Source organism: Geospiza fortis, unplaced genomic scaffold (assembly GCF_000277835.1).
Source record: "Geospiza fortis unplaced genomic scaffold, GeoFor_1.0 scaffold98, whole genome shotgun sequence".
NCBI classification, from domain to species: domain Eukaryota; kingdom Metazoa; phylum Chordata; class Aves; order Passeriformes; family Thraupidae; genus Geospiza; species Geospiza fortis.
In genome coordinates, this window is record NW_005054306.1 from 5,387,865 (window position 1) to 5,397,292 (window position 9,428).

At 37.7% G+C, this 9,428-nt stretch overlaps 1 long non-coding RNA gene across 2 annotated transcripts in view; it reads right to left on the reverse strand.

Moving 5' to 3' along the window:
• Window positions 1-314: 314 nt before the first annotated feature.
• LOC115949559 overlaps window positions 315-9,428 on the reverse strand; it is a 27,057-nt gene continuing 17,943 nt past the window's right edge. The window contains exons 2-4 of one of the 2 annotated variants that reach the window (XR_004083003.1): window positions 7,390-7,494; window positions 6,238-6,445; window positions 315-1,012 (exon numbers count right to left, since the gene is read on the reverse strand). This is a non-coding gene — a long non-coding RNA (uncharacterized LOC115949559). Of the gene's footprint in view, window positions 1,013-5,955; window positions 6,446-7,389; window positions 7,495-9,428 lie in introns of those variants that run through there. The other variant, XR_004083002.1, reaches the window with a different exon arrangement.

Sequence of the window (9,428 nt, forward strand, 5' to 3'; positions counted from 1 at the left end):
AAGTGTTTCTAGTCAATTTAATTTAAATAAGCCTGCATTTTGGGAAGATACTTAGCCTTAAAATGAGCAGTATCTGATGGGAATGAAAAAAATACAAAGAAAAATAAAAAGTAGACACATCTGTAGACAAGCAACATTATTGTCACAAACAGATATTCTTATTAAATTTACATCAAAAGAAAAAATTTGTTCTTGTTATAAAAGTTGAGAATTTTGTCATTGATGCCTACAAACCCACAATTCCTCTTCCTAGTATTGTGTTTGCTTCTGCCATGGTATTCACCAAAACCAGACAATAAAACCAAGGAAAGAACTGTATTTACTAATTTTTATTAAGTGCAGTGTATACATGTCATTAACTACTAACTTTCGGGTAATTTATATTAATACAAAACGACAAATTATACTGGTGCAGCCACAAATTACTGATTTTCAGCAGATTACAGTAGCATACTCGAATTCAGCCACACCTGAATTTGAATATTTTGAGCTCACATATTTGAACCATAAGATGGAAGAAAATCATACTGTATGAAGCTGTAACCCACCTAAGCACATAAAAGGATCCGAATAAGAAAATTCCAAAGCAAATGTGAACTTACAATATGAGTACCTCTTTGCTCATGCAAATTCTACACCAGCCTTATTATTATTTACTTGATTATAAAGCCGTGTATGCCACTTGGATAACACTGGCTCAGAGTGAGGGAAGAGTGAACCCCAAAAAAGATACACAGACTGCATAGTCTTCCTGCTGCACAGAGCAGGACATACATAGTTCTTAACATTATAATGTGGCCCCAAGAGAAATAAAAACCAGTGGGAATCCTCCTTGTCCTTTTGTCCTTGAGACAAAACAAGAACTGCTTCTTAATGTTAGACTCAAGGAAAATTCCAAGGCTTTCAATAGGAGTTTTGTCTGACTGACTTGCAGGGCATTGTTCCAAGAAGGATGGGGAGCACAAAGGTGAAGACTGCGAAGTGATATCACCCTTCTGCAGGATGGTGTGTTCTGTAGAAGACAAAAGGATATAGATTTCAATTTTAGGGTAATCATGTTTTTCCACCAACAGGATTTGTGTTCTAGAGAGGCTACTCCCATCCTCTATATGCAGAAAAATTAGTAATAGTTTTGAGGAGATAAATGACATTGACCTTTTTATTACTGCTGGTGTAATAGGGCATCCCAGTCTGCCAGCTGGTGGAATTTTGGTGTGCTTGCCTAAGCTTCCCAGTCTGGATAGACTGACAGCTTTTTTACATGCATGCCTCCCTGCATCCCCACCTTCCCTTTGCCTCAGGGTATTTCTTTTTACATTTAAGAGGAGCAGAAAGAAATGGAATACATATCTTTTATGCAGCCTTTGATTGTATTTTATGTTTTGTAATTATTATGAAAAATAAAACAAACCTCTGTTTTTCATTTATTATTGGTCATTTGATAAGATAAAGCACTTTGTGCTATGAGCTTTTGACTTTTTTGTCATCTGAGATTGAAAGTGCAATGATAAATACATTAAATATTCACAAAGGGAGTCAAATAGGGTCATGGAAAGTGCCATACATTAATCATAAATGTGTGGTATTCCCCTGTTAAATGATACAGTTCAGCTCTGCGTTTTCTGACAAATGAGGTCAAGATGTTGTTTGCTATTCGAAACTAATTAGAGGAAATTCTTCACGCTTTTTTAATGAAGAAAAGCAAACTTTTGGAAATGATAATGTGAAGAAAATTCAGACTATGGTGAGCAAAACCATTTTTTTTTTCCCCAAAAGAATGTTTCTAAAGAAAAGGCGTGATTAGCTACACAAAGTTCACTTGGCTGACATTCTCATCATTTCACCAGTCAATAAGGTTACATCATGGACAAAAATCAATGTCTTATGGCAATGAGAGATAAGAGGAAAACAATGAGAAACTGATTACTATTGTCAAATTCTGCTGTTATTTGAGCTATTTTACTTTAGTATTGGATATTAATGGGATCAAATGAAAGAAAGACCTTTCAACACTTAGCTGCCACACCCCTTGTGTACAGTCCAGGCCCAGGAGCTGACTGCCTCTCTCTGTCACCTGGGAGAAGTTGATAGGTTGTTTTGGGGGAAACACCTGCAACATCCACTTGCCCCTACACCTCAGCCCATGGAGGCAGCCAGCCCTTCTGGGAAGTATTTTAATCTACAAACACTTACAGTTGAATTTCACAAAATTCCCACTACAAAGATGATTCTTTCCACACATGGGGCTTTTTTGTGTAAATTTATTTTATGGACAGTCAAAAGGTGCATCTCGCTATCCAAACAACAATCACAGGTTTTCAGTAAGCTTTTTTTAAATGAAAATAATTGCAAATATTGGCACTTTCTTGCAGATGTGAATCTCTTTTTATTGCCTTAAAAATATTTAATATTAAATAGCAGTCATAAAAATTTTCATAACCTTTGAAAAAGTTTTTAACGTTTTATAAGAGAGTAGGATGGTCCTTAGTTATATTTACCATGTAAAAAGAAGTTTGTTCAGGCAAACTGTGTATGACATGAATGTTCATGCTTCTTATCAACCAGGGCATCTACAATTAAACAAACTCTACAAGACAATGGCCACAAAAAGAAAATTTTTCTGCTTGCTTTCAAACTCTGCTGAAAGTCAGGGTAATTCTGGCTCTGAGTCTGAGGATATATTTGACTATATATGACTGAGGAAGCAAAAACCCTGGGCTATATTTCTGTAGCTAACCAAGCATGGCCAGGACACAGGCTAACCACTACTACAGGAGCTTTTGCATCACTACTACAATCCCTGAGCACATTTTTGATCACAGTCAGCCACAAAACTCCCAGATCATTCTTTGTAGAGAAGCAGAAGGTAACATGGGCCAGGACCATTCCCAATAGGCAGTTTTAATGCAATCACCCTGTTTTGGGAAGCTGAGAGTGAATATCTATGGTAATTTGAAATGTATCAAATTACCAACTGACTGAAACTGGACAGTGCCTAACTGGTTTGTATACTAGCATGGAGGTAGTTAAACACTTTTATTTACAGGGAGAGAAACCCTCAAAACTGTATTTCTCATTTTAGTTTATTTCATAAGAGAACTTTCTGGTGTGTTTTTGACAATAAAGTAGCAGAACAAGCTGGCAGACAGTTTACCATCAGTAAGAGAATAGAATCCTGTCAATAGTAACAGGAATACCTAAAATTCTTAGCAAACTCCTCTCAAATGTGGCTCCCTTTAACTTCTGTATTACAGATAGTTAGGCAATATCATGTAGCCAAAATCTGTTTCTTTTCCTTTTAAATACATCTCCTCTTGGCTAAGAGTATTTTTACCCCAAAGCCTGTCCATATGTATGCAACAGTTAATTAAAGCCTTGTCCAGTGAAAAATCTTCCCATGTGCTCGGATCCTTATTTCTACTAGTTTGAATGGAAACAAACTGTTCATTGTAGGGTGGACAGAGAATTCTTAGAACCAGCTTCAGTTGATCTAATAGCCCGAGCATGAAAGCATTTGTGAGAGGGCCGAATACTAAATAGTAAGGGTGACAAAGACCATCAGCTTTCAGACCTAACTATCCAGAAGAACGCACAGAATGCAAGAGGTGGAAAATTCAAGAAAGAGAAATTCACAGGACATTTTTGTGACAGTGCCAAGAAACATTATGACCTTTCCCTGCATTATTTCCCTGGCAAAATAAGTAGCACTTGACAAAATCTGTAGTGCTGTCATACACTACAAATTGTAATTCTGCAGTTTCTAGTGAAACCCCCTGTACTTTCTTACAGTGTATATTTCAATATATCATCTGCATAGAATAAGGTCAATTCTATTCTGCTTGCAAGGACTAATGGTGAGGAAAACCACTGAATAAAAAGAAAAAGCGGATTATTAAATGCATACATTAATCCATTTCTAAGAATATACCTAATACTTCAACTTTGGCAGAGAAGGTGAGTAGGTCTTTGAAAAACCCTGGCACAGCTTTAAAATAGCAGTGAGTAAAATAGTATATGCTGTGCATCACCAAGTCTGTGGTAAGACAAGCAGAGCATTACCTATGATGTGCTTCATGAATCTGGAAGTCAGTTCATTCTGTTCCATCAAGCTTTGTATGGTCATTACATAAAAGACAAAAAACAGGTCCAGGATCTCCTTTTTCCTTCTTTTCTTTCCATTTTTGCCAGGGCTTGAGGTTTCTTCCAGGAAAACAAAGGTTTCAGCAGCCAACTCAGCAAAGTATCATCAACAGAGATCCCTGTGCCAGCCAGGGCACCCCCTTGAATGAAGACATGTGTGCCCAAAAATCATGACGACACTATGGCTCCAGACAGAACCTGAGATTAACCATCTCTTTGTTATGGGTATGTGAGTTTCTGTGTTGGGCATGACTTTTTATCAGGCTGATGACGCTGACAAATATTCCCTCAAAAAAAAAAAAGAAAGCAGAGTTTCAAGTTGGAGGAAGATCTTCTCTCTTCCCAGTTTCATGGGCTGGCAATATAGCCAAGAGTTCTGTGCAGTCATCCTTGTGGCTAATTCCATTGTACTGCCAAGAGTGGGCTTCATTTTACAACCAGACTTTCTAAATCTGGCAAACCAAATGTAAGACTAGAAAGCAAAGAAGGGCAAAATTCTGTCCTGGAGAAGAGTAGAAACAGGTTTCCACCATACACAATGCCTTTTAATTTTCTGGGGAAAAAATGTCTCTTCAATCTCTCTTGGGTTTGAATTTGAATACATGCATACTAAGTAGAATGAAAAATACTGAGGAGGATAGTTTTGAAGTCATGGTTTTATGATAGATAACAACACATTCTGTATGTTTTCCCCCACTATGTACTTTTCTTAGCCTTCCTCCAAATTGAAAGGGATTTTGCAAGGGCTGCCTGGACATTGGTCTATGATAGAAATAAGCAGCTTTTCAGGACATGGGAGAAAGGAAGTGTCCTTAGATGTTTGATCAAAGCAGCAGGTTTATGGTTGAGCAGCAATTTGAACAGGCTTTAAAAACATAGACATAAAGAAATTTTAATCTTAGGATGAAACAGTCTTTTTCACTTGTGACAAAAACAGATGTCTTGGAGTTTTTCATAAGAGATGCAATATCAGCCATGATGTCCTGGCCAGTTTCCAAACAAGGTAATCATAAAATACCTAAGTAGACATTTGGTTAGCTTCAGAAGTATTTTGACTAGGATTGCTAAATTTAAATTTGTTATATTAAGTCCTTTTATGAAGCTATTGCAGTCTATTTTAGGAATCAACAATGTCTGATTCACAATTCAGTTATGTATGATATTTACAAACTATTTTCTGATTTCTTCCAAAAGACACTATAAAAATGTATAATCTTCTTTTTTTTTTTTTTTTCCTCGATGACTTTTCAGTAAGAAAATAAAATATAGTAAGGAAAACAGAGAGAATAATCCTTTAATTCCCTCACATGCCCTCTGGCCAAGGAACCTTGCAAAAGCATCTGAAAATTACAGAGGAAGATACATATTAAGAATCTTGATTTTTTTCTTCTACAACACTTTATGCATGGACTTAAGTCTGTAGACTTTACATTAACAGAATTGAGTTCAAAAGCACTCTTAAAATAAGCACTATAACAATAAACTGTACATAGAATATAATTTTGAGTTCCTCAGAGCCAAATCCAGTCTTTCCTTTCCAAGCTTATTTCTGTCTTCAAATGTTGGGACAATAAAGGTTTGCTTGGTGGTTTCAATCCATCTCAGACTGAGAGGCACCAAAGAGAGTAGCTCAAAATCAGAGATCCTACTTCCCCAATTCTCCCACACACTCTTCAAATACAATACAAACTATTTTTAAAAGGCCTTTACAGACCCACTGACATTTAACAGGATATTGGGGTCCATACTCAGAGGAAAATTTTCCTATAATGACACTAAAGAGCTCAAGAAAGATACTCTCCTCTTTCTGTGCTTGAAGACATGCTGAAAACAACTCAAAACTGAACAAATAAATATGAGGAAGAAAACCTTAACAGGGAAACAGGAAGAGAAGATGATGCCGTAAAAAAGAATGTAGAAAATTTATTGGATAACACATAAGAACCTTCATGTGGGAAAATATTCAATGAACATCATACATTGGCTCTTTTTAATATCACATAATCCACAACTGTTATGTTTACTCAATCTTTCTTTGTCTTGCCATGCTCTTTGTACTTCTTGCTAGACATTTTACTGTTCTGAGTAAGCAGATACCTGTAACATAATCAAGGACAAAGAGGATGGTATACTGAGTGACCATGGCACAGGCTTTTAGTCACAATTACATCTCGGCACAGGACACTGCTGTATCAGAAGGTGCTCACAGGGAAGCTCCTTTGCTCTCTCCTTCAGTAGTCAGTCAAAAGCTGAATATGGTCCTAGTGTATCAACCAAATGATCCCACACTGTGAGGAAATCTCCCCTGTGGAACACAAGCAAATAGTGTGATAAACAGGGACACAGGGTCTTTGCACAGTGACAAAGGTGAAATCAAACTTTAGCACTGCAGGTATATAGATTCCACTCCCTGTCAAAGATACTACAACTTCTATAACAAAACCTTTCTGCTCCTATGAGAGAGTGCAACTAGTATTCTTCATCAGATTTTGTGCAAAGATGTTCATAAGTCATGACACAACAGTTTTTAGAAAATGCATGAGCAAAACCATTCCTGGTTTTGATATATTTCACATCATTCCCATTCATTAGTAAATGCAAAATGAAGAGAAGAGGAACATTTTTCTTTTAATTACAAGTTGTTTGTTAATTTGTTTTACAGTGAAACAAGAAAGCCTAGCAAATCAGGGAGAGTGGAAAATAGAGCTTTAGTTTCTGTTAGCCAAAATAAACAGAACAGAACTGAAGACTGATTCCCACTTTCTGGCCAGACCCTCTGGTGTAAAACATATAGAAGATTCAGTTGTAAAGACTCATATATGGTGAACATCTTTGACACATTTGTTTGAGGTGTTTATCTCTTCCACTGATGATGGATTACAGTTTTTTGATGTGTGTGAGTGTATCTAAACTTTAAAATACCCCAGACCTTGGACAATAATAATTGCTCGTATATTTATCACTTTTAGTCCTCTTCTGAAATTACTTACCCCTTCAAGCACCACCTAAGATTCTCAAATGGAGTTAACTGTCTAGAAGAGTTGGTCTGACTTTCCACTGCTTCTATAAGGAGATAGAGGGAATCCAAATGGAAGAGAGTAAAGCATTGCTGCGATAACTTCTTGGCCCTTTTCCACATTTTTGTATAAACACATACTTTTCGCTGGCAGCAAACAATCCATGGTTCACTTCTACAAGATGTAGTAGATGGATCTAACTGGTCATTGCCAAAGAAAGTGTAGATCTCACCTCCTCCCACATTTGTGCTCCTGTATGTTCCTGATACTGCCACTCTACACATTGCTGACCACAGTGGTCTTCAGACGCCACCGTCAGTCAATTCATCCCCCTGACCTGGAAAAAAATAACCAGAAAGTAGATAATTCTCTGAGTTAGTTAGTTGAAACTGACTCAAGAAAAGAGGCAAAAGGTGAGCCAAAATAGTGGGGACAGGACTCTGAGAGGGTGGGGCAAGAAAGGAAGTCTCAGAGTGGGGAGGAGGAGGGAGTGAGACCTTCAGTGGCAGCAGCAAGCTGTTAGGTTGGCTTGCAGCCACAAACTACCTTCAAAGCACCAAATAACCAGTTATGCAAAATTGGTAGATGCAAAAGAAAGACAAGGCCAAAATTGTTTTCCTCAGACATTTAGATAAGTGAGCTCCTCCTGAGAAAGAAAAGGCACATACTTAATTAATACTTTGAAAAATTGGAGGCTAATTCATTGTCACTAATGAGGGTGGAGGGTGCAGATTGTTTCTGCTCTTAAGTAACTGTTAACAACATTCCTTCTGTTGAAAGCTCAAAATTTTGATGATTTATCACCAGCACATGACATTACTATTTGCAAACATAATAATTTCTAAACTAGAGATTAGCCTGATCAAGTACAAGGCCATAGCTCTTTTGGAGTTGCACATTCCTAAATATAAGACTTTCCTTCGCAATTTTATTTTCTTTTTACTTATCCACAACATTGATCAAAGGAACTAACTTACTCGAATAAAGGCAGTAGGAGGTTTTGATAGAATACAATGTTATTACTCATTGTAGCATTTACTCGATTAAATCACTTGCAAGACAGACCTCTTGATAAAACATTGTTTACTTGCCCCTGTGCTGAACGTGTCTGGGTACCAATCACTGCAGGGTTAATTCAGCCATTCAGCCTCCAAGGAAAGATAAATTAGCTCTAAGGTAATTTGGAAAAGACCTCCCAAAATAGGAGTTCTTGGAACTTAGGAATCAGCTTTTACGGAGGTAGAGACTTTTGCACTGTGATTTGTCTGCAGTTTGAAATCACTGTCAAAATATTGCAGAGATAACTTTACAGGGAGGCACTAGGACAATCCTGGCACTGCCCACTTGTTACTTGTAGACAGGATCAAACATCACTCACTGCTCAGTCTGTCATACATTCAGAGTTCAGGAAGTCTAAATTTCTAAATATATTGTTGATTTAACCCCCTCTTAGAACTCATCCATATCTTATCTCCACACAAGAAATAAGCTTGCCTAAATAATTAGAGTGTTGTTCACTTTCCTTTGGCCCCTGAAGGGGCAATCTCCCCAAAGCCCCACTGAACTCCCACTGGCGTCATGGGAGCTGCTCAGGTACAGGTTGGTCACTGGGGGCTTGGGGAATGTGGTGGTGGGCTGAGCAGCCCACCTGAAGCAACTGGGCTGAGGTGGTCAGGAACATTGGAAGAGGTGGGAAAGGAGGCAGCAAATGCTGGACAACAACTCGGAGAAAGTGGGTATTCAGAGTGGAACAGCAGAAGAGAAGGGAAGTACACACAGTTACTGTGTGTTTGACTAACATAGTGGAGATGATTCATTTTCTGCTCATTTAAATATGGCAAAATCATACACTGTGTGATTCCGACACACTACTATTACTATTTTATTACTATGGTTACTTTTATTGTTGTTATTATTATTATTTCAATTTTATTATAGTCATAATTTCTATATTCATTGTCATTTTTACCCCTATGCTTTGAGATGAAATCACAAAAACATTGTGCCAGTCAGGTATGGGACATGACAACTAACTCCAGTCTAGAGAGCTAGAGACATACTGGGTATCACTGTTTGGATCAAGCACCAAGGGTCAGCTTCTGAGGATATCCTTTTACAGACCTAAAACTTTCAATGAGGCTGTAAGGGCCAGCAAAGGAAGGGCAGAGGGCAGGACTTCTCTCCCCCTTCATTTGCCAGACCCACATGGAGAAAGGAGGAGAGGCTTTGTCACAGACATTTCTTTTATGAAAAATCCTCTCTTAGGATTTT